The following is a 25,181-nucleotide window of genomic DNA, read 5'->3' as shown; positions in this document are numbered from 1 at the left end:
TGGCTTGGATACAAGAAGGTTTTGCTATTATGTTACGTGACATGGGTCAGAAAAAAAGGCCATATGAAGGTGACAAAAATAAATTGAGTTTTTAAAATGTTCTTAAAGTTCGTTCTTTTCCTATTCAGATAATGTACACGTTTATATGATCAAATGAAAACTTGTTCAAACCTATAATTTTGAAGAGATGCTGTGTGAACTCTAAAAATGTTTTTATATCAATGCAACTATTTGACGATATAATGTTGCAAGAAGTTTTGTCCGTTGTTTACTACTATACATGTAATATGGGCCAATTTGTATTGTTACACGTTCTAAATTAAATGAATTAGCATAGTGATTAAATTTGTGTGATGTTGTCTAAAATATATTTTAAACGTCGGAAAATAATGCATATCTTCACAACGTCATTTCTTTCTCCGTTATTTGACGTTTCCACACAAAAGGGGCCTTTTTCAGAAACGCGCCACATATATATAAGTATATATCAACAGTTGGGCCCTTGATATTATTATCCATTGGGGGTCTTACTGAAATCTACAGAAAAGTATATTGGAACATTACAACTGAAGTTTTGCTGTTATGTATATCATAAGTTATAGTTTTTTGTTTACAGTGTATATTGGTTCCTCTAACCCAAACAGTGCACGTATGACCAAGAAAAATTTGACGAGAGTAATATGTGCACTGGAGGGGTAGAGGAACCCATATACACTGTGACAAAAACTTATAAACAATTTATAATACTTCAAATCTTTAAAACAGCCAAAAAATCCTTCATTTAACGGACAAAAATCCTTTTTGCCATTCAAGATGTTAAAGACAATATCCACATGCCGCAAAGCCCTTAATATGATGAGTAATAGAAGGGTGTCGTGTTTTTTACGTACATATTATAGCGTGGTATAAAATGTATAACAACGGCAAATGCCATTTCTGCAAAATATTTGAATGTCTGTGAACATGCCAAATTAGCTTTATGTTGTATTGTGTCATTGTATTCGTTGTGGATTCAGGGCTGTTTTTCCTTCTTGGCGATTGGCCATGGACGGACATTTCACAATTTTGACACGGCCAATTCACAATCCTTTCATGTCCGTGAATATTTACAAAACGGCCGTTTTAAATCGTGAAAACGGACTGTTCGTGCTCAAAACTGTAAAAAGAAGAAGAAGAAGATGTTTAAAGAAAAAGTTAACGCACGCATGGACACACGACGGACACAGGACCATGACATAAGCCCCGCTGGCCAGATGGAGCTAAAAATAAATATATATTTTTTTTAGGTGGAATTTTTTTGACCAGAAAGGGGAAACAAACAGCCTAGTTCGGCGTCTGTTATAGAAGGTAAAAAACCCGTTTCTAAAATGGGACCCAGCAATACTTCTTATAGGACCCAACAATATTTCTTATATGGTACCTGACAATATTTCTTACAATGCTTATTATACATGGGACCCAACAATGTTTCGTATATGGGACCCAACAATACTTCTAATATAGGACCCAACAATATTTCTTATAATACTTCTTATATGGGACTCAACAGTATTTCTTATATGGGACCCAACAATATTACTTATATGAGACCCGAAAATTAGTGTAAACATGTTTATTTCTTATATGGGACCCTACGATGTTTATTACTTGTAAGAGGCCCAACAATTCTTATTACATGTATTTAGGCAGAAATATTGCAATAATAAAGCTTCAAACAAGGATACATCGTAAACAACCTAATAAATAAATATTCTGCCCATTGGGAATTGGCAAAAATGACTTCGCAAACTGGAAATCTGAAATTGGAAATTCTGCAATCTGGTACAAAGATGGCGAAGATCACAGCTTAATTGCTTTATTCGTCCATTTAACAGATTTTAATGGCATAGAGGTTAACGACTTTCGACAGCTCATTGGTGTTAATCTGTTGTGTAATGTCCAATAAAGGTGTGAAAAACTCGCAAGTCATGTTTTATAACATGTATTCCCTATCAGAGCAGTATGTGTAAGAAAAATAAATGAAATAATCCAGGCAATTTGTTTCATGCTTATGCAGTGCAACTGTTAACAGATATTCACTTTCATTTTAACCCATTATCAGAAAGTACCACTCAAAATGTGCAGCTCCATGAAAAACACATACATGCCAAATATGAAGTAGCTTTCTTCAATATAGCAAAAGTGATTGCAAAATGTTTAAAGTTGGCAGAAACAGACCAACAGGGGAAAATCCATATGTCCCCCACTATAGTGAATGGGAACATAAAAAATAAAATGGGCTGGGTGGTGGTGGGGGGGGGGGGAGGGGGGTATAGTGTAAGGGTGTGGTGGTCATTTATAAGGTGGGGGGAGTCTATTGTGGTATGTCAGTTAAGAGTTGTTTTGTCAAATTATCAGTTAAATCTAATCATAAATAAAGATGTTATGGCAATTTTAGCAAAATTAAATAATTTGACCTTGAGAGTCAAGGTCATTCAAAGGTCAAGGTAAAATTCAACTTGCCAGGTACAGTACCCTCATGATAGCATGAAAGTATTTGAAGTTTAGAATCAATAACCTTGATACTTTAGAAGTAAAATGGATCTAAACACAAAATTCACATAACCAAATCTTCAATTTTCTAAGTATAAAGGGCCCATAATTCCGTCAGAATGCCAGTCAGAGTTGCATGACTTGCCTGCACAGTCCCCTTATGATAGTTAATAAGTGTTGCAAGTATGAAAGCAATAGCTTTGATACTTACGGAATAAAGTGGACCTAAACACAAAACTTAACCAAATTTTCAATTTTCTAAGTATAAAAAGGGCACATAATTCTGTCAAAATGCACGCCAGAGTTATCTAACTTTGCCTGCCCAGTCCCCTCTTGATAGTTAGTAAGTGTACCAAGTTTGAATGCAAAAGCATTGATACTTAATGAGTAAAGTGGACCTAAATCAGGGGGTTTTCAGCACTGTCTGCGCCTCCGGAAAACGGAGGCACTCCCAAAGCAAACGGACCCGATCCCAAACCAAAATATTTAAAAAAAGTCCCAACTTCCAAAAAAAAAATTTTTTTTTTTCTTTAAAGAATGAAGTGTCTTATAACTTGTGTGACTAACCAGTGTTTGTTTTGGTAAAAAATATCTGCTATAAGGTTTTGACTGTTCAGTTCTTATCTCAGAGTGTAACTGTAACTAATAAACAAAAATGCAGTACTTGAATAAACGTTGAACACGCCCAATATTGCATCTGTTTATATAAAGAAGACAAAATAACAAATAAAAACAAATTTATTTGTTAAACTACTGAATTATTTAAGCATGATATATTCACTATTTTTTCCCAAATGAGCTGTTTAATCGAAGCAAAATTTCCCCAAATGGCCAATTGTGTCGATAAAAAATTCCCAATTTGGTCAGACTCCTTTTCCCAAAATAGACAGAAAAACCCCTGTAAATGCAAAACTTAATCGGACGCCTACGCCAAGGTGATGACAATAGCTCATAATTTTTTTTCAAAAAATAGATGAGCTAAAAATGAAAAGATGCAAACTAACATGAAAATTAAATCTTAACAAGCAGGCTGTAATGATACCTTTGAATTTGATTTTGCCATTCACTGGATAATTCAAGTATCATATACATGTTTGCCCTAGGTGGCAGACCATTTAAAGCGGGTATATACGATCTTGTCAAATATTTATTAATTAATATAAAATGTGCAAAAAACTTATTATACATATATTTCAAAATAAACTAAAATACAAGTAAAGAAGAGCATTTGTCGGAAAATGCGAAATAAGCAGAATATTTAAAATTGAAATCGAAAAAGCCTGTACAGCCGAATTCGCCAGCATGTATATCATGCATGTAAGATGTGAATCTAAATTTAGTTTAACGGTTCATTTTAAATTCCTGCAGCGATATTGATTCATACGACACACGAACACTTACTTAAAAGACGAATGCATCGGTTATTGTAGGAAAATATGTACGAATTATCTTCGTCACAATCAGCTTGGTGCGCAAGTTTGCATTTGCTGCATTTTATGAAATTCGTCTTAAATGTATCATTTTTCTTGCATATTGCGTGTTATTATAGCATATTTGTTTCAATATATTACAATTTAACGCATTTAAAAATCGAATATACCCGCTTAAAGTTATGTTGCTTTTTTCCTAAGAGATGTACATGAATATGTGTGCCAACTATCATTTGCATACTTTTGACAGTATTGAAATTATCATAACTATTTATCAGCCTTGAAAAAAACTGACAACCATGATGCGAAGTTGGCCATAAAAACTTATTTTCTTTGAACGTTCTGCTAAATTGTATTTCACAAGATTGGCTTACTCAATAATTAGACAATTTAAACAAGAATATTTACCTACTTACTTCCCAATATTACCATTCAAAGTATCATTACATCCATTAAAAACTGTGAACTAAACATACCATTGGCTTTCTTTTCCTACAAATTATTGCAAAAGTAACTTAATATTGATTTTATAAAAGGTACCAGATAACACAAGACTAAACAAAAGGTCCAACAAGATGTGTTTGTGAAACACAATGTCCCCCTATATGACGTTTGACCTTGAAGGATGACCTTGACCCTTCACCACTCAAAATGTGCAGCTTCATGAGATACACATGCATGCCAAATATGAAGTTGCTATCTTCAATATAGCAAAAGTTATTGCAAAATGTAAAAGTTGGCGCAAACCAACCAGCAGACCAACCAACCAACCAACAGACCAACAGACAGGGCAAAAACAATATGTCCCCCACTACTATAGTGGGGGACATAAAAAAGCCCAATATTGCTCAACAGCTATAATAAAGATTGCTGAACTCTTATTGATTTGTGGGGTTGATTAACTTGGAACATAAGATGAATCTGATAGCTCATTAATTTTTGTAAAAGATGTGATCTCCAAGGAAGGAGCAAATTTTAACCAAAGGGGCATTATTTAAACAATCCTGATAGTGGACCAATTAGAGACGCTAGATACCAAATACAAATGTATAAATGCTCTTTCCTTTTTGTTACAGGGAAAAAATAAGAATGTGGCGTCTCATCAGGATCCAAACTGTTTGCTATTCTAATAATATTCTATGAAAAAAACTCGAAGAAAATGCTAATTTTTGAAATTCAGCAGATGAATTAGAGCAGGAGACACATTTCCCAGCATGCAAAGGGTTAACAGCTGTTTTTGAGGATACAATTATGTTAGCGAAAAGCCATAAGCTGTTTGATGACAAAAGTTATGTTAGTAGTTTGACATCCATTCATGTGTGCTTCTTCATGATAATGGCATCATCTATTTATTAAATATGATGTATATGATATAACTAACCTTCCATGGTAGATCAGACACACTATAGTCATAAAGAAGCTCCTCTCCTGTCTGAATGTCTCTTTGAGCAAATAAGCATAGGTATGGTTTTTGTGTGTTCATTTTCAGCACAAAATAATTGTAGATGTCACTATCTATTAATGTAGGAAAGTCCATTAAGTCACTACTCAAAAATACGTAATAGCCAATATGGCGGCGCCCTTATTATCGATTCTGGGATTGTCTATATTGCGGAGGATACTGGCAGTGGTCAATGTATAGTGATTGAGCATGCCTGTATTTACGTCATCGTCCAAGATGGTGGCAAGCAGAAAAGAAATTACGATGAACGGCAAAATGATAAATAACATTCGAATTAACAACGGATACCATATGGTTATAAGGAAATAATTTAATGGGTGTGTCAATTAACCCTCAAGACTAATTTTGAGATTAAAACAACACATATTTAGTAGAAATCTGCACAGTGAATGTGTGTCACTGAAACCAGTGTTAGAAAATTGCAGTTCAGTCTACTAGCAATACATTTTAATTATATGGGTCTCAACATTAGTCATTAAGTGTAAACATGTCTACTTCTAATAAAGGGCCAGGCCCAACAATTTTCATTACTTATATGGATACCTAAAGTGTTAATTATACATTTAATGTTAATTAAATTATAAGGGACCCTAGAATGTCAACTTGTATCTTTTATGTTGGACCCAACGATGCTTTTTACGTATATGGGACCCAACAATGTTTCTTATATGAGATCAAACAATATTTCTTACAATACTTTTTATATATGGGACCCAACAATGTTTCTTATATGGGACCCAACAATACTTCTTATATAGGACCCAACAATATTTCTTATATAATATGGTACCTGACAATATTTCTTGCAAAATTTCTTAAATATGGGACCCAACAATGTTTCTTATACGGGACCCAACAATACTTCTTATATAGGACCCAGCAATATTTCTTATATGGTACCTGACAATATACCTTATATGGGACCCCACAATATTACTTATATGGGACCCAACAGTATTTCATATATGAGACTCAACAATATGACTTATATGAAATCTGAAAATTAGTGTCAACATGTTTATTTCTTATATGGGACCCTACAATTTTTATAACTGATAAGAGGCCCAACAATGTTTATAACATGTATTTTGGCAGAGGAAGAAGTATTGCAATATTGCAATATCATCTGTTTACCACCACTGTTTCCCTTTGAAAGAAAGGAAGTATCTGAAGAGAAGGGGAATGGGAAGCTTGGTATTAGTTTATAGCCGTGTGGATACATAATTATGGCTGAATGTTACTGCTTCTGTTACTGATTATCATAAAAGCTTTAAAGCAACAATCAATATTCCATTAAAAATTTCCTCTGTATTTTGGCAAAGAAATATTAATCTTAGTCTTTTACAGATGACACAGAGGGAAAGTTTTGAAAAAAAATCGGTTAAAAAATAATACAATATAAAGAAGTGAAACTCCAGCTGCTGGAGCAGTATTGAATTTTCATTAAAACAATTAGTAGGTCCTTTATTTAAGGCAAGTGACCGATTGCCCAAACAGTACAAAACAGCACAATACAGCACAATACAAACCAACATAAACACAAAATATGAATAAAGCTGGGGTCACCGCCTTGGAACGGTCAATGCAAAGCATTGGGGGTTTAAACCTGGTTATAGAGCGCTCAACCTCACACTTGGCCCAGCAATATTCATAATACATTTAAGTGTAAATAAAATTTAACGTCATAGCATTGTTACTCAAGTTAAACAATAATAAAAGGGAATTAAAACGCATTCAATTTAATTGCTATTTAATTACTCAATTGCATTGAAGATACAAGAGTAACAGAATTACAACTTTTGACGAACGATCAAATAAAACTATTAACAATTGTCAACTACATTCCTTCTTTATAGAAAAGATTTGAGAATACAGAATCATAGAGTTAATATCTCAGATAATCATCGCGCAAATACAGGAAGAAGCAGCAATAATGGGTGTAAAAATTCCATATTACATAGCTTGGTTGTTTATGTGACTGCTAAACAAATTACAAGGCATTTTTCCTGAACAATTCCAGGGAACAGTTAAGCATTTGAAACTTGAAATGTTTTATTTTATTCATAAACCCATGTGGGACAGACAGACACAGTGATTGCAGTATAGCTCCAATCACTTGTGGTAGGGGAAAGCCATATAAAAAGCTACAGCTTTTAAGTGGAGCAAATAATGGTTATTACATGTAATTAACCTTCGGTTTATGACAATTTATTGCAATTTTTCCCCAAAAGTGCCCGTCACATGGTATTTTCCCCTTTTGAAAGGTAAGGCCGTATCCCAGAGTCAATTGTTTGTTTGCTTAAAGGATTTGATGCCCATTTTATTTGTTCAAAACATATAAAGGCAAAAACATGTAGTGCCAGCTGAAATTGAAATTAACAAACAAGATTAAATGACTTAAGGTCAAGGCTACAAAGAGGAATCTTAAATGATGCACAGTACCAACTCCAGGGATTTTCTTAACTCTTTCAGTGCTGGAACCGAATTTTGAAGGCCTTTGCAAACAGTTTGGATCCAGATGAGACGCCACAGAATGTGGCGTCTCATCAGGATCCAAACTGTTTGCTATTCTTATAGTATTCTTTGAAAAAATTCAAAGAAAACGCTAATTTGAGAAATTCAGCAGACAACATTTTAGCAGACGACAAATTTCCCAGCATGCAAAGGTTTAAGAACTTGACTTCCACTTGCACAGATCCTAGGCCCAAGCGTTCTTGAGTTATCATCCGGAAACCACCTGGTGGACGGACCGACAGACCGACATGTGCAAAGCAATATACCCCCTCTTCTTTGAAGGGGGGCATAAAAATCAGTTACTTGTTTATTTCTGCATAAACAAACTGTTGAGTGAAACATCTATCAGACATGAAAATCATGCAAGATTAATACATGGCTCTATATCTAACATAAATGATATTTAAATTTTCATAATATTTAATGATTAATCAAATAACTGTAGAGAATGAAATTTTGAAAGGCCTTATTACTCACTTAATGTCATAAAGACTAGTCACTTTAGGGAGAAGTTCTGCAAAATCTCAAACAGAAGAAGGAATAACGTTGGTCCAGTTCTTTAAGATTAATATTAAATTGTGTTTTGGAAACAGTCAATCTTTAGAAAATTGAAAACAGTTTAGACAAATGATCGTTGTTGGCAATGTTATTGAAACGACCATACTATTGACTGCTAGCCGCTGACAATCGAACTGGACGGGGCTTTATAATCAATAATCGAGGTGACTGCCAACAGCTGTTGTGTTGGAATGTATTTGAAACTCTGACCTTTGGGCAAAAGAATTTGGTTGAATTTAGATTGATCAGGTTTAATGCCTTCTTGAACCCAAATTAAGGTCATTTTGCAAGTGGTCAGGACATGAACCAGCTTTCCTACTTCTTGTGACCAGTATTAGCCAACCACAAGTGACCCACTTCTTCCCAACTTGATTCAGAGGTTGGGGAAGAATGACCTACAAATACAATGTTACAATGTTCGGGAACCAATCTCTATGAAGAAACTTTATCCTACCCCCAGATTCAAACCTAAAAATTGACAGTCTGGCGCTCTATCAACTGAGCCATCAACTCAGCTAGCTGGGCAGGCCCAAAACATTTTGGATTAAAAAAATCAATGCACAGAAAGCAGAAAGCATACTTCATTTTTAGCATATGATCATATAACCGGACATTACCTAACTTTTGGTTCCTAAACATCAGTAAATTACAGACTGCGCATTGCGATAAATAGTTGATATTTTAGATGATATTTAATATATAGCATCTTCAAGGTCTGTTCTTTAAAACGCACTGATTGAGTCGTAATGGGAAAGACTCTTTGTCAAACATTTCGGTATGTTTTGCTGACATTTATATACAATTTTGTTGATTTCTGTCTCGTTTCCAAATCGAGGTTAAACATTGTTCGCGGCCACATGCTAGTATAACTATGTTGGCAAGCAAGAAGTTTAAGCATTAATTTTAAGGCCATTTAGTAGTCCTGCCTGCAAAAGTCCATTTCAGTTTTGATTCGTGTTTAAAGATTTTGCAGCACCTTAAATGAAATAAAGAATAAGGACAATAACAGATCAAGCGTGATAATATGCGTATTGCTAATATATTATATTAAAATATATGAAAATCTTGTTGATTCTTACAATAAATGACATCAATCTTATAGTTTTATTTATGATCCATGTTTAATATCGATGATTATATATGATTCAAATAATTTCATGGTTTTTAACACGCCCATATCTTTCTGATCTATTTAGGATTTTCATCAGATATTTCACACAAGAATACAAGATCACATATAGAAAACAATCAATAACAATAACAAAAACATGAATATTATTTATAACTGGCAATATAACTTGGTCCTTGTAAACAACAAAGTTCATGTTTCGACAGTTTAAATAATATGTTAAATGCCCCCCTCCTTGAGTGGTTTTGATCATGTGATCCGTTATAGCTACAACTGATCCGTTAATGCATGAATTCTGCGGCGAAAAAAAGGTAACACAAATACATTTTGGATTTGACAAGGCGGACAGTCGCTCCAACATTATTTTGCCAACCCGGCTAACATCTATAATTAACAGACAATTAAATTTGCCAACTTGTTAACAGAAAGCCAATTTAACATGAGCGGATCAATGTGATTTTAATAAATCAATTTACTTATTAAGAAACTATGTTACAGTTGGTCGATTCTTTAAATGTAATTTAGCAATCTGTGAAAACAATATGTATATATTGTAATGTCAATATTACGCCAATAATTTACTACCAACATGGAACTTCTAACAAACAAACGCAGTCAGTCTGTGCTATGCTTAGAGGGTCACTCGTACTCAAAGAAGCACATGTCTAAGTCAACCATATGATGGTTATGCAGTAAATCGAACATGTCTGTACAGTCGAATTTGCCTGCATGTTGCATTTTATGAATTTCGTCTTCAATGTATAATTTTTCTGGTATAACATTCTATCAATATATAACAATTTAATTCTTTGCTATTATATAAATATAATCGGTGATAAAACGCGTAAGAAAGAAGACGGTGAGCCACTGACAGACACAAAAGACCTTTTGTTTGGATGTTTTTTCGTTTGTGTATTTTGTGTATATATATGTTTATAAATGTCATATAAATGTCATATCATAAAAACAAATGAAATTAAGAACAACATATTTGCGGTTTTTATGTTTATCCCATTCGCAAAATGGCACTTACATGTATTCCAATAAATGTAATGTAGGAAATGTAATGTTTTGAATTGGCTAACTGTCAACAAGTTGGCAAAATTAATTGTCGGTTAATTATAGGTGTAAGTCTTTGATAGGCATATAGAACGTTTTGCCGTTGAATAAAAATAATGTAGGAGCGACTGTCCGGGTTGACAAAATAATGTAGAAGCGATTGTCCGAGTTGGCAAAATAATATAGGAGCTACTGTCCGCCCTATCAAAACATTGTAGGAGCGAATGTCCGCCCTGTCAAATTTAGCGTTAGCTAAAGAAACTTCAGCGTACAGTTTATATAGTATTGACATATCTGTACGCTGAAGTCAACCCTGTATCGAAAGTCAACCAGAGTGGTGACAGATTTATGTCACGCTATAAATCAAAGACAGTATGTTTTCTTGGATACATTCCTTCATATATTGGTGAATGAATATAAATTACTGCATCGGGGCATATTTTAAGATTCAAATGTTTCAAATGCATCTTACAATAGATGAAAATAACTCTCATCAGCCTGAAAGTCATAATTTTGCACCATTGTCGCTTTGTCATGTGACGAGTTTTCATTTGGATACTTTCGGATCGACCTTGACATTTTTTGCTGGAATTGTAAACATTACTTTCGTTTTCTGAAATCTATTATTTGTGATTAACAAGTTACGTCTGGTGGATTTAAACACTGATTTCAAAGTGAATTTGGTAATTTTGAATATTTTGTACATTGATTTTGTATTTACACTACAATTTGTTTACAAAACAAGCAAGAATAATTATAAAAAAAAAACGGGAAATGTCTTTCTGAATTTGTAAACAATTGAGCACATGGTTTGTTACTAAAAATAGAAATAACATCATATGACCGTGAAATCTCGGGAGATTCGCATTTCAATCATGTGTGTCACGTCACTGTTTTTCTCGATAGACCAGTTGAATGTTATTGTTTACATTCGGGATTTTCCGCGCATGCGCACTGGCTGGTTGGCAAAAAACACTGGTTACAGTAACGTAAAACATGTATACATGTCGTTTGTTTAGTCAATAAAACGATACAAAAATCCGAAATAAACATAAAAACTCTTAAATAATAGTGCAAAAATATAATATTTAGTACCAATAAATGTATTTTCATAAATATAATTACCTCTGTATAAAAATACATATTAATAATATTAATACATCAGACTAAAAACTGGCAATCCAACAAAACAAAACAATAAATATTCTTTCATATTTTTTGTGATTGTAAGATTTGGTAAATTATATTTCAAAGATAATAACACATACATTAATTTGATTATAATTATAAGTGGTGCAGATATTGTTATTGTTCATAAGCGAACGAAGGTGCAAGAGGGGCATTTAATCAATTATAAAACGAAGCCCTAAAAGCGGAATACATTACAATTAATAAACATTGTAGTAATTTTATTTTACATGGAATGAATTACCGTTTCGTTTCCATCGAATGACAATATCATAAAGTTTAGCATACATATGAAAAACAAGAACTGCATATTAAGCAAATTAAACTGTCTTTGCATGCACTCTCTTTACTGGTGGTAAGGAGTGATAACAATCTAGCATTTTATGATAAATATATCTATATATTAATTTATTTTACGCAAGTATTTTTTACCCTTTTGTTGTTTGCTTGTTTTCATGTCATTTCATACACTACAGAAACGTACAATCTTAACATGAATAGCCGAGTTTACATTTGCCGGTACTCGTTAAATACGTTAATTGTGTAGCAATGAAATTGCACAATATTTTTAATTTATAGTTATTAACACTCTATTATTATGATTAAACAGGCTAATATATACATACACTAATTCCTGTTAATCCATTTCGGACAAATATCTTCATTTTTTAATATGTTCAAATATTTTATTAAAGCAACTGTTTCGTATTTTGGCTTTACAATTTTGCTTAGATGATCGCTCAATATGCCAAGAGATGACATGGAGGTATCATAAATGATGTTTAATGACCAGACACTTGTATGCCACATGTGGTTTATGCAGTGGCCAAGAATAGGTCCCTGGATTTATCACACCATGTGTTCTTTGTAATTGTTTGGACAGTATCCGATCATAACGAGATAATCGCTTTATGATGAACAAAAGTGCAATAAAACACCGGGTTAAAAACGCTGAAACAAAGAGTGTCAAAATTGGTGTGAATAATTAAATAAAAACAATTACATTTATCAAGAGAATTTATTTAATGTGTAACAAGGCAAGTTTTTACAGGCATGTTCAAATCAGTTACTATATGTTGCGTACATAAAGTCGATCTATTTGCTGTTTGTTTACATCCTTATTTTTGTTCGTTCATTAAATTTGTTTTATTCTGAAAAAATTTCAATATCAGAGAATTTTTTATCTAAAAAATGGTCGCGAAGATGTGCCAAGTAGAGATTTTTATGGTAACTGCATACCGTGCTCGTATATTGTGTTCCACTCCAGATTTCGTTTATAGTAAAAACAAATAATAACAACAATATAATCGTTCCAAAAATGCATTTCCTTGCACGCTTATGTTTAATTCAGACATAGTTAGTAAAATTATATTTGATATAGTGCATGATTATCAATAAAAACGATTATTATTTCAACTTTCTCTATAAGCGCTTATATGAATTTCACCTCTTTTTGCCAACCAGTGGGCGGAGTGTAATATTTGCAGGTGCGCGTGACTTCACTCGTCAACTGGTCTATATGTTAGAGCAGAAAAGATAAATGTTAAATGTTTAAGATAGTATTTTGTAAAAAAACATATCAGTTAAATGTGAAAAATGTCAATCTTTCCAATAAAGACATAAAGTAGCTGATTTGGGCCAATAACTGCTTTTACAAGCTGTTTTGGAGCGGTCTTTGTTAACTGTCAACTTTTCGTATATTCCTGGTTGACTTTCCTACTGGGGTTGGTCCATAACTTTAATGTTGCGCCATTCAAAATTCATAGAAAGCGAATTTTAAAGTTATTGAAGCCAGAACTAATTTAGCGTAGGAGCGATTGTTTGTGGGAGCGTTTGTCTGGAAACCTTATCAAACTGATGTAAAAGAAGTCTTAAACCATTTATTGCTTTTCCCCAGAACAACTTTATTACGCTACTGATCCGGTAATAGTAACATGACTGTACCACTAAGGCTAGTCCAACTGTCTTGTGTGGTTAAAGATTCTGTTCTTTTATAATTTATTTCCCCAGTCTAACCATTGCAGTCAGCCTAAAACATATATTGAACTTGTATCGCATGGAAATGATCTGATGCTACAATCATGCTTGCTTTCATGAATGTCACTATATCTGCATTAAATGCAGATTATAGGTTACATTTGTTTGTTTGCGGTAACAAGGTTGTCACCTAAATTCGTGCCACGGCTTTACATGTTTGAAATATGTTTTCATTGTCAGCAAACGTTTCAGAAACTGTGTCCTTATTATTGGTTGCAGTTTCAGTTTAAATTCAGTCATTTGCAGAATAATTTTAATAACCAAAAATATAAATAAACCTAATAAATATTATCGCCACTTACCTTTTTAAGTTTAACCGCGAAAATTGGCAATTTATATTACAGAGTTGTCGGGCGCCGAGTTGTCGTTCGTTGCTATGCTGGTTCCCGGTAAATCACTGCGCCGAGGTTGGTCAATCTCATACGCAGTGGCCTCCCTTATTCTAGAAAAAGACATTAACGATTGGCGAATGCCCAAGGGAAGTAACTGCTGTGTGGAGTTTGACCTAATGTGTGCTAATGGGAGATATAGGCCCGACAATTCGAGTAAAATTACACATGCAAATTTGAATTTAAAAATAGTCATGAGTATGTTAAGCAGCCTTTTTTTAAGTGGGTCTTCAACTGTCGGGTCCAAGTGCCCGATAATCGACTTTGGGACCCGACAATCGACTAAAGACCCAACAATACGGCCGTAAAATGGACGTTTGACCCACCATTTTACCCAATCTGAAACTATATATATATATATATATATATATATATATATATATATATATATATATATATATATATATATATATATATATATATATTCCTGTTCCTTAAAATACCAAGAACTACTTACACTTCGTAATGCATCCTTAAACCAAATACATTCTCCTTAGTACTGTCACGCACAATAACTAATATAATCAAAATTTGAAGCTCACATTTTTTTATATGCTCTGTTCTAAGGCTTGTTGTACTCATAACTATGTTTATAATAAATGGCAGTAAGAAAATGGCAAAAATGCTTTGAATAACGGGGCTCGTTTTCTCATGCGTTCGGCCTCAAGTCGAGCTCTATCCATCTGCCTCGACCAATGTTGACAGTCTAAATCATATTTAGACGAGTGCGAAGCTTTACGCAGTGTCGTTTTCGGCTTCTTTCATATAAGACAAGTGGCCTATTACCTATACTTACAACGATGTAAAACAACATTAATACGATTTCAGCTGTGATCACCGCCTAGAATATAGACTGCACATCAATAGAGTTTTCAATAGGTGAAATAGCGCGCCAAATCTTACATTTTCTTCTAAAATGGTCATTTAAATCATGTAAATCAACAGTGGCCTCACACAAGTGTTATTTATTCCAATGAAAGATAATTTAAAATCGATGCAATTGCGTTATTTTACTATAATTACTAAATAGTTTCATACGTAAACATATAAATAGAAAGAAAGAGCTCGCTATTTATAATAAATCGCATAATTGGCTATTTTGGAAAGCTAGTTCATACTCACGATTTTCTTACAATAGAAATACGCATACGAATATTCGACTACCGGCGTATTTGATGTGAGAATTTCCTTAAAATACGATTTTACTGATTTTAATATATGGTATATCTACTTATCACTGTGTTTGTTGTATTTCCAAGAAATTTGAATAGCTCGATAATATACAGATTGTTTGACCCAGAGTGTCATACAAAATAAGTTAATGCATGTTTTAAAGCATACTTTGATAACTTCTACATTATTTTGACGTACACATATACGTGATTTAAGAAAACGACGTTCATTTTTATTATAATTGAAAGTCGCATTTTAAGCTTGCTGCAGAAGTATTTATTTTTACAAGACGATTGCGTTTAAAAGAATATTTTACAGAAATTGATAAAAAAAGATGTGACTACAAAGATAAATATAAAGACAAACAATTCTTTACAAAGACACCATCTCATTTTACCCCAACTAGTGGAACAGACATTTATCTGAACTTTTTGTATATTCTATTACTAATAAAAGTCTTCATATGCTAATGATAAACGATTGCGCCTTTATATATCTAAGGAACAACTGCAAGGTTTGAACACTTAAGCACATGATAATAATATTGTTATTAACAAAGCAAACACATCTATTGCTAATATAAGGATGAATAAAAAGGAATATAAATTATAAAGATGAAGTAACTCGCCAATTAAAATATTAACTTTTCTGCAAAATGTGAATACAAACCAACACCAGACAATCAGCATCTCGAAAAGTTTGTTATGAAGAAATAATAAATAGGCCACAACCCCGGTATCAGTAAGAATTTAAATGTCTTTCCTCATTAATACTTGATATCCGAAATTTCTACATATTGCCAAAAACACTCAAGCCATTTTATGGCAGACTTCCAATAGGATATCCCAGTCGGCTAATCATGTCTGCGTGCAGTTCTAACACAGAAAATATTGCCAAGATACCACAGACAAGACTTTAAATATTAAATTGAAAAATAGAACACTCATACTTTGAAACTGTAGATGTATCTTCTTTGTTTAATAACATTCCACATAGGGAGGGACAAGAAGCTGAAGAAACATTTTTAAATTTACTTTTAACCGTAAACGCTGTCTAATTATGTTATCTTATATTTGTCGGCTTTGTCTTGTAAAATATTTGAAATATAACACAACTAGATGTTTGGTGTATTTGTTTCCATAAATAGCCTACTTAATTGTGGAATCCTGTATTACATCTTTGCTGTGACTGAAATTGATTCATCAATATGCAACCCTCTCGCCACTGAAAAGAGTTTTGATAGGTTCACTTATACCTTCGACAACTGTGAACTTATGTGATTTTCTTTGGACACCGATGGTCTGTAAACAAGTCTTGAACTCTTTCATTTAAAGATATTATTTGTAAATATTTCACAGATACAAACAAAATATGAAATGATGCATTCTAGGCAAATTGTAACGCCTTTAACATATTTATCGAAACAGTTTATGTCGTCTGAATAATTTTGGACTTACTGTGATGTTAGATTTACAATCAACCCGATTGATTTAAAACCAGAGGACAAACCATATATATATATATATATATATATATATATATATATATATATATATATATATATATATATATATATATACTGTGTCATAGTTAGGAGCATAATAAATCCGAATATTGTTCGTGCTCGAGTTATACAGATTCATATTATAACCGGATAGGGAGACCATTCGTATATTCTGATTAGAGCATGCGGATATGACGTGTGTCCCTTTTTTATGGATGCTCTGTTGTATAAATATTAGCGTCCGTGAGTGTGAGAGTTTGTCTGACCAATCCGAGGAATTCACACTGTCAGGCCTTATACAGAAGTCGACAGTGTATTTTGATATTAAGACAAGACGCACTGATAATTTCAAGGAAAACATTATTTATTTCGTTATAACGACTACAATAGAAATAAATACATTAACAACGTTTTACACGGAAGCTAACAAAACAACGTCCGTGATTTGCATGGACTGTTATGATAATTTTAATATCCTTTCTTAGCCTTATAGGCGACATAACGCTATATAATATATAAATTAACAAGAGGGGTACAAGGAAACGAATTATAACATCGAAAATAAACGGATGATTGTTAGGGCTATTTAAATTTGTATTAACTTATACACGTTATAAATATGTGATCAACCATTGTGCAATGCATCATGACGTTTCTTACATTATCCGGTATTAAGGTGCATAGTGTAAATCAAAAATATTAAGTCAACAAAACAGTGTTTCCAACTTTGGCTCATGAAACACGGGTTAATTCGCATTCAATAACGTATTTATGACACCGTCAAAACCAGTTATACACCGATCATTAGCTAAACGATATTTGCACCTAATTTAACAGCTGTACATTTTATCAAAGGTAGATCAAAATTTCATTGAAACGAGCCATTGCAAGCCTAATTGATTTCACATCAAATATGTTTCGCTATTTGTAAAAGCTTATAATGATGGACAGACACAGCAACAGCTGTCGTGAATGTGCGCAAATATGCAATATAAATTACTGTATACCCAACCGTAATGCAGTTGAAAGATTTTTTTCTAAAAACATGTTTCATACGAATTCCAGACATTGGAAGAGAAGAACAGAGCAAAAGTGTTATATTTTACCTTGAAATTATTAAAAACTCGTTAAGTTTAAGCAGTCTGTGCTTGAGCCTTCAGTATTTTGCGTACACTTTGAAACAACGTTTCAGTAAACCCAGTAAAATAAATCATTACGATAATTCAGTCACATTGACGTGTTTTCAGTATTTATTGTTTTCTACTCTCGAAACGATGAACAATCTTTTCTTTAGATGAGTTATGGTTGGAAAGCAATAGTGTGTGCAAGGATATGGCATGCATCAATAGCAAAATTTAGAAATCTTAAAAATGGAATCTAAACATTCTATGAGTTTGAACCTTTCAATCGCTGTTACAAAAAATAACTTTACAAAATAAAGGATGATACTACATATGTTACGCAAGTAGATGAAATAGTTGACATTGTTTAATATTGTCATCTAGTGATCCACGGTTTATTTATGAAATGCAGAACATTGTGATTTTACTAAGCCACTGTCCTCGCTCCCAGTCTGTCTTCAATTAATGTTTTTGGTACAACATAGTGTTTCATAAATCAGCTCTGCAGCGAAAAACGCGTTAAATAATTAAAATATTGTTTAAATTTAAATCTTGCTTATTCAATCATTAATATTTAGCAATTGAACAGAGTCACAAGATAAACTTCACACGACGATGGAATGCATTATAATGTTGACAAGTCAGTTTATTAGTATAGCCAAAAGATGAAAATTTCACAGAATTAATTTTATATATTCTTATAATATAAAGATTGAACGCACGTTTAATAGTTATTCAGTGATATATGCTGGTATTTCCAAATGTGTCATATACTTTAACTTACTAATTAAAGCATCGGCGGTGGTGTTTCTTGCATATTAACTTTTCAGACACATTTTGTGTAAGGAGCTCAACAATTGCATTTAAATGTATCATTCATATATGTGTTATAATTGCCCGCTGTTAATTACCATAAAATGTCTTACTGTGAAAATAATAATGTACGTGTGGTACGTTCTTTTAACAGTATTCACATCCGTACTAATGTTATGTATTGTTCTTTGATATTGCAAAATGTTGATACACTACAATCTGGACTTGAAATTATTTTCCATAAATGCATGTCTTGGTTAAATAGTTTTAGGCATGTATAATTAATACCTCAGAAATTACAGTACATTTATTTAATTTATGAAATATCGTAACTGTACATTAAACATATTATTCTTATTTATTTCTACAAAATGTGCACAAAACATTATAGTGTGATCAAATGTCTTTTTTGCGAATGCCTCTTCAGAAAAATACACAGATACTACTGTTGCTAATTACTGTAATTCTGTTTATGTGATTGTTTGATATAAAACCTTTCTATCAATTATCAGTAAACAAGTGTCCTAAGCATGAAGTGGATTTCATCTCGATCCAATCAGCATCGACAACTAGCATGCGTTCCCTCGTGCGTGATGTTGTACTAAATAATTGTATTTGTTTTAATAGCAGTTTAGAAATGTCACTGGCATTCATTGCATATTAACGCATTATGCATTTTGGTAGTGATAAGTTCATTGTAATTTCTTCCAGAATACTACAAATATGTGCATCTGCAGTGCAGTGCAAATAATGATAACAATGACATAAGTGTCGTATGCAACGGTATAAAATGCTTGTTTGTCATGTATGCGTCTAGTGCTAGGGAACGAATTTCCAAAGCAATCATTGTTTTAACGATTTCGATTCATATCATGCAGAATTTTGCGAATTCTTAATTGACACTGTCAAAAAATTATAGCAAGAGTTAAGACTATTATTTAAGCTAGTTAAACTATACGAGCCGTGCGCTGTGTAAAGGGGTTTAATGCATGTTCGTAAAATTTCGTCTCAGATTAGCCTGTGCAGTCCGTAACTTGTTATTCTAAATAAACAAAAACGTATTCGTAAGACGTTATGAATATAATTGCAATGTTTACAAAGCGCCAGTTGTCACACATTACAATTTGCTTTATCGTATGCAACAAATAACACAGCCTCACTAAAAATAAACTCATTATCTTATGCAAAATTTTGGACGACCACTTTTGTTCTTGATTGCGTTTTGCTATATTTTTCTCCGTATGGGAACTACCAAAGTCCTGCATAGAGCTAATTTATTACTTAATTGATATGGGCTGCATTTTATGCTTCAGGTTTAAACAAAGAAAAAACAATAACTATTCCAGTGTTTTAACCAAAGAATCAGACATATAAATAATATTTCAACATGTATATTCATTTTGTGGATTACATCAATACAAATATTCCCTTAAAGATTTTTTTAAAACAGTTTATCCTGTACAGTTACTACATTCATAAACTCTTACCTAACTATTTCTAACAATAAAGTGAAAATCTGTTTATATATATATAAACATTGATGGATTAAGATATAGTGTGCATTCCTCTTTCTATGATGGTATTTTCTGATTAGCAGATATTTCAATAAACAATACATTTAGTATTTATACACACTATTGCTGTTCGATTTCGATAATTTGTATTGATTCTTGATTAGTGTCATAGTTTTATAATTGCATTAAACTACTTCACTCATATTTTTTTTATTTATAGTTGTTTGTAAACATGTCACAAAAATTTCAGACTAACGGATATCAGACAAGCCTTTAGTAAACATAAAGGCCGTTTAGCAGTCCGTAAATAACGTGGATAAAAAATCTCCAATAAGGCGCCAAACGCTACATATCGCACTTGTTTAACCGCCACATAAAGAAGTAGAAAAGCCGGCATTATGTTAGCATGTTTTTGTTACATTATTGTAATGCTCAAGATGTTACAAATATAGTATTTGTGTTCTGGTGTGCGTTGTCGTTACGGTCGATACATTTCTTTGTTTTTGTTTGGTCCCGTTAGAATCATGATAATTGTTCACAGTAAACTGTGTATTCAGTATCCATTATAGCAACATATTGATTAGTTGTAGATATAAATACTTGCTGATAATTGATTATTTAAATTTATAACTGTTGTAAACTTTATCGCAAGTAAATCAAACGATAATAACGCCAGCTTACCTAGTTGCTTTGATTTTGGATTGCGGTCAAATCCCATCTTCAGACAGGGATTTAGAATGTTTGTATTTTCATATGGTTAAACATAGTTCGTTAAAACATGATGCAAACAAGCTGCCTTTTAAAATTACATCATAAGAAAATACTGTTTTTTTTTAGACCGCTGGTATTTTATTCAAAATAAGTGACACATTTCTTGCACACAAGATAACAATTCATACAACACATATAGACTAACATGATTTTCGTTTATTATAATGTATAAGTTTAAAATTATTCCTGCACAGCAATATCCTAAATGGTTAAGACCACAGAGTGTCATCCAAACGAATTGTAAATATTCTAGTATTTATATGTTTATTATACACGTACGTTTTAAGGCTTTAATTATTATACATTCTTTAAGGTAATCGGTTTTGTTTAAGAGACAAATATGTGTCTATAAAGTATAAAGTCTCCTTTGTTGATAAACACCCAAGTTGCATTAGCAGATGTTCTATTAAAGCCGTTGAAAGTTATAACACATTATTATAAATATTTTGAGAGCTGCGCAATGAATAAGTTATTTAACAGATGGAAGCATACAGGATAAATAGTACAAACATTTGAATAAAACGATTAAAAGTACATACCAATTAATGAATAAAATAATAAATATACTTATAAGGAAAGTATACTTCGTTAAATTAGATTATGAGACTGATGTTTTGTTTAACTTGTTCAACTTGAAATAACTGTACTTTAACATTTTATTGCATCCGTAGCAATATCAGTTTGAATTGCATTGCACACTTCAATATATTATTGATATTGAACAATGTTTCATAACATTAAAATGAGTGTCAAGCCCTGTTGGCTTTTAGTTTTAAATTATTTTGACTAAAAACATTGAAAAAAAAACATCTAGAAAACTTAATTAATGGGTTATGCAAAAAAAAATTAACTGAAATAAAGTTCAGAATGTTTGCGGTCTACTACAAAGGACCAAGTCTCTGGAAAAGTTTTACTGGACCACTGTTTCTTCAGATGATTCCGTTGTCCAAACATTGTCTCACACATTGCGAGAAGACAAATTGGAATTGTGAAAAATAGTAAACATCACATAAACTGTTTTAAGTATCTGCCAATCCTTTATGCTATGAAAGAGATCCAGTTTTTCTACAAATGTACATATTAAAACAGCGGTCTTGGAATGGACAATGGCACGATTTTGCATGGCGATAACACCACACCAACAGCCAATTGTATGCACACATGGTACGTTACATCAAATACTGCAGATGATTCGAATTGAAGTCCCAACTCATGTTTTAAGCGCATAACAATCAGAGTGTTTGACGTCAGAAAATAACATAATTGCCCATGATTTGATCACATGTATTCAGGATGGGTAAATAGATTCGCAGCTGTAAAGAAATTTACTTCAATAATATAATTATCATGTAGTCAAACAGCTATTTTGAAGTTCACATATCGAATACGTAGCCACTTGTCTGTTGTATCAATCAACACTAACTGCAAACGCCAATGACTGGTAAATACATTGTTAATATAAAGTATAAATAATTATGAAGAATGTTTTGCGTTAAGGGGATAAATACACTTGTTTTTTTATCTGTGTCGTTTGACTTTCTTATGTTTGAGTTAAGACGTTGCTATTGTGACTATGTCTTATGATCATACGTTTGCATTTTGTATCTTAAAACAGAAGATAATCCATAATGATAAAATCAATTTCAAATGACCAATCAGTTTTATAACCGCTTATTAAATATGGTGCATACGACATGAAACTTTATTATTTCTGTTATGTTAATTTACTTTTTAATAAGGGTCATTGAATTTGATTGCAGTGTTCCGTGTTAACAGTCTTAATTCGGTTATAACCGAGCCAGCGATAGAGTGCATTGCTATTCAAATGGGCTCGGTTTATATTTTCAATTTGTTGAGATGGGAAGAAAAGGAAACATTGGTATATAATTTAAACCTTGTAAGAAAGTAGCTGTCGGCTGGCAGATAATGTTTGTTTTTTTGCAGGCATGATCCCAATCTTGGCAGCAGCTTTGTTTTCATCACTTTTGTCGATGGCTATTTCACATTGAAAATGTAGGTCCTTATAGATATGATATGTTATACTTTACATGATGTACGAATTGAATTTAAAGGCGGCCTTATATATCAACATGTAATCAGCATTAGAAAAAAACATCAATTGAAAATGTCCTTCACTCTGGCATTGTTTTTGTTTTTATGTTCGGCTCATTCCATATAAAGTTCATTGGGTTAAAGGAAATTTAATGCAAAATATCACCTTTAACGTATTTGATATTGAAGTCTCACAACAGCATAGCTTCTAGAGATGTATTATTGCATACATATACGATAACTTTTAAACAACACTTACTAAGTAAGTATGTTTTTGATATAGGAGAAACTGACTTATTAAAGTTATCATTTTCTCCTTGCCTTTTAAGTACGATTAACAGTATATTTAATGTATCCCTTTCTTTGCAAATGCATTGATTTTAAAAATTTAATATTGAGTGACAAAGCGATGCATCGTTACAATCAATCTCATGCATGTTTAAGTGTCATATTTACAGATTATGCATTATGGTAATAACCGTATCTCTCCCATCTCCAGATTAAGGCATGCATTTATCTGAAAATAAACAAGGATATTGGTAATTGTAAATGCGTCACTTATCGATTACACGTACAGTGTAATAATAAGCATGATGCAGCTTAACCATTAATCATGTGAGGAAAACCCGGCTTTGTTTTAATGATTCGTTCACAGCCATATTCGTTCCTTAATAAAGTATAGTTTATAGCGCAACGGATATGTCATGTGTCGATCCGATGAAATAACATACATAACATGTAAATTTCTTGGTCGCAACCTTTATATATAATTTAGTTGATATCAGATCTCACTCTGTGTTCTAAACATTAAATTAAATTATAAAAAATACAATAAATACTTCCGTCATTTTGTCACAAAATCATCATGAACTTAAGTAACGTAAATTAATTGAAAAGAAATATCATGTCAATTATTCATGCACTTTGAGGATGGTTCGATAAAGTCAACTATATGTCACCCTATCCATATCACCACTCTTTCCATACTACAACCTTGATTCCTTGATAAGCTTACTTGACATCGTGTCTTCATCCCAAATTCCTGTGTGAACATGTAATTATATCATCTTCTATTAATTTTTTTTTGTTTTAACGGAGTATATACAATTGTAAGTTTTCTGTATTTTGCTTGTGCTCGAACGTGCACTTTCAATTATCCTTCTTTGATGACCCAGTAATATCGTCGATTTTTTTATTTTTCATCTGTGTACATTGGACATCAGCCGCATTTCCTGTAATGTTTGGCTTGATAGATGCACCGCATGATTTACCTAATAGTTTAAATGCATACATTTCGTATTGTAACAAACAAGTTGTGTTCGATTGAGTTATTTCTATTACACCATGCATTATTATTCTCCGCCATAGGCGGAGGGTTATTGTTTTGGCGTTGTCTGTCCGTCCGTCCGTCTTTCCGTCTTTCCGTCAGTCCGTCTTTCCGTCCGTCCGGCCGGCATTTTTGTGTCCGGAGCCATATCTTGCTTTGGCGGATTTCATTGAACCTATCAGTATATATATATATATATATATATATATATATATATATATATATATATATATATATATATATATATATATATATATATATATATATATATATATGGATAAGAGGATGATGCACGTTAAACGGCATTGTACATTATTTGTTAAAAACGGAATAATGGCCCGTTGTATCTTGAAAAAATGCTTTTTAATATACGCTTAGAGCTTTATCTCCATTAACACATGAGCCAGAGCCATAGTTGTTCTCAATCATCTGGGGGCACTTCACATTCAACACCCATACTTCTAGGGGCTAAGGTAAAGGTCACACATTGAGGTCAACGGTCACAAATTTGATGAATTATTAATTATATAGTCATTCCTTTACTACGCATCAAGGGATTCTGTAATACATGTCCGCCATTGTTCTCCTCTATAAAGGTTAAAATCACA

The 25,181-nt window shown here is 32.6% G+C and overlaps 1 long non-coding RNA gene across 5 annotated transcripts in view; it reads right to left on the bottom strand.

Annotated features, from left to right (window-relative positions):
- LOC127837706 (uncharacterized) overlaps window positions 1-14,354 on the bottom strand; it is a 25,766-nt gene extending 11,412 nt beyond the window's left edge. For 3 of the 5 annotated variants that reach the window (XR_008029438.1, XR_008029441.1, XR_008029440.1), the window contains exon 1: window positions 14,212-14,354. This is a non-coding gene — a long non-coding RNA (uncharacterized LOC127837706). Of the gene's footprint in view, window positions 1-4,438; window positions 4,455-14,211 lie in introns of all 5 variants that reach the window. The other 2 variants (XR_008029439.1, XR_008029442.1) reach the window with 1 other exon arrangement.
- Between the last annotated feature and the right edge of the window lie 10,827 nt (window positions 14,355-25,181).

This window comes from Dreissena polymorpha, chromosome 7 (genome assembly GCF_020536995.1).
Source record: "Dreissena polymorpha isolate Duluth1 chromosome 7, UMN_Dpol_1.0, whole genome shotgun sequence".
In the NCBI taxonomy this organism is placed as follows: Eukaryota; Metazoa; Mollusca; class Bivalvia; order Myida; family Dreissenidae; genus Dreissena; species Dreissena polymorpha.
This window is presented reverse-complemented; position numbering and strand designations above follow the sequence as displayed.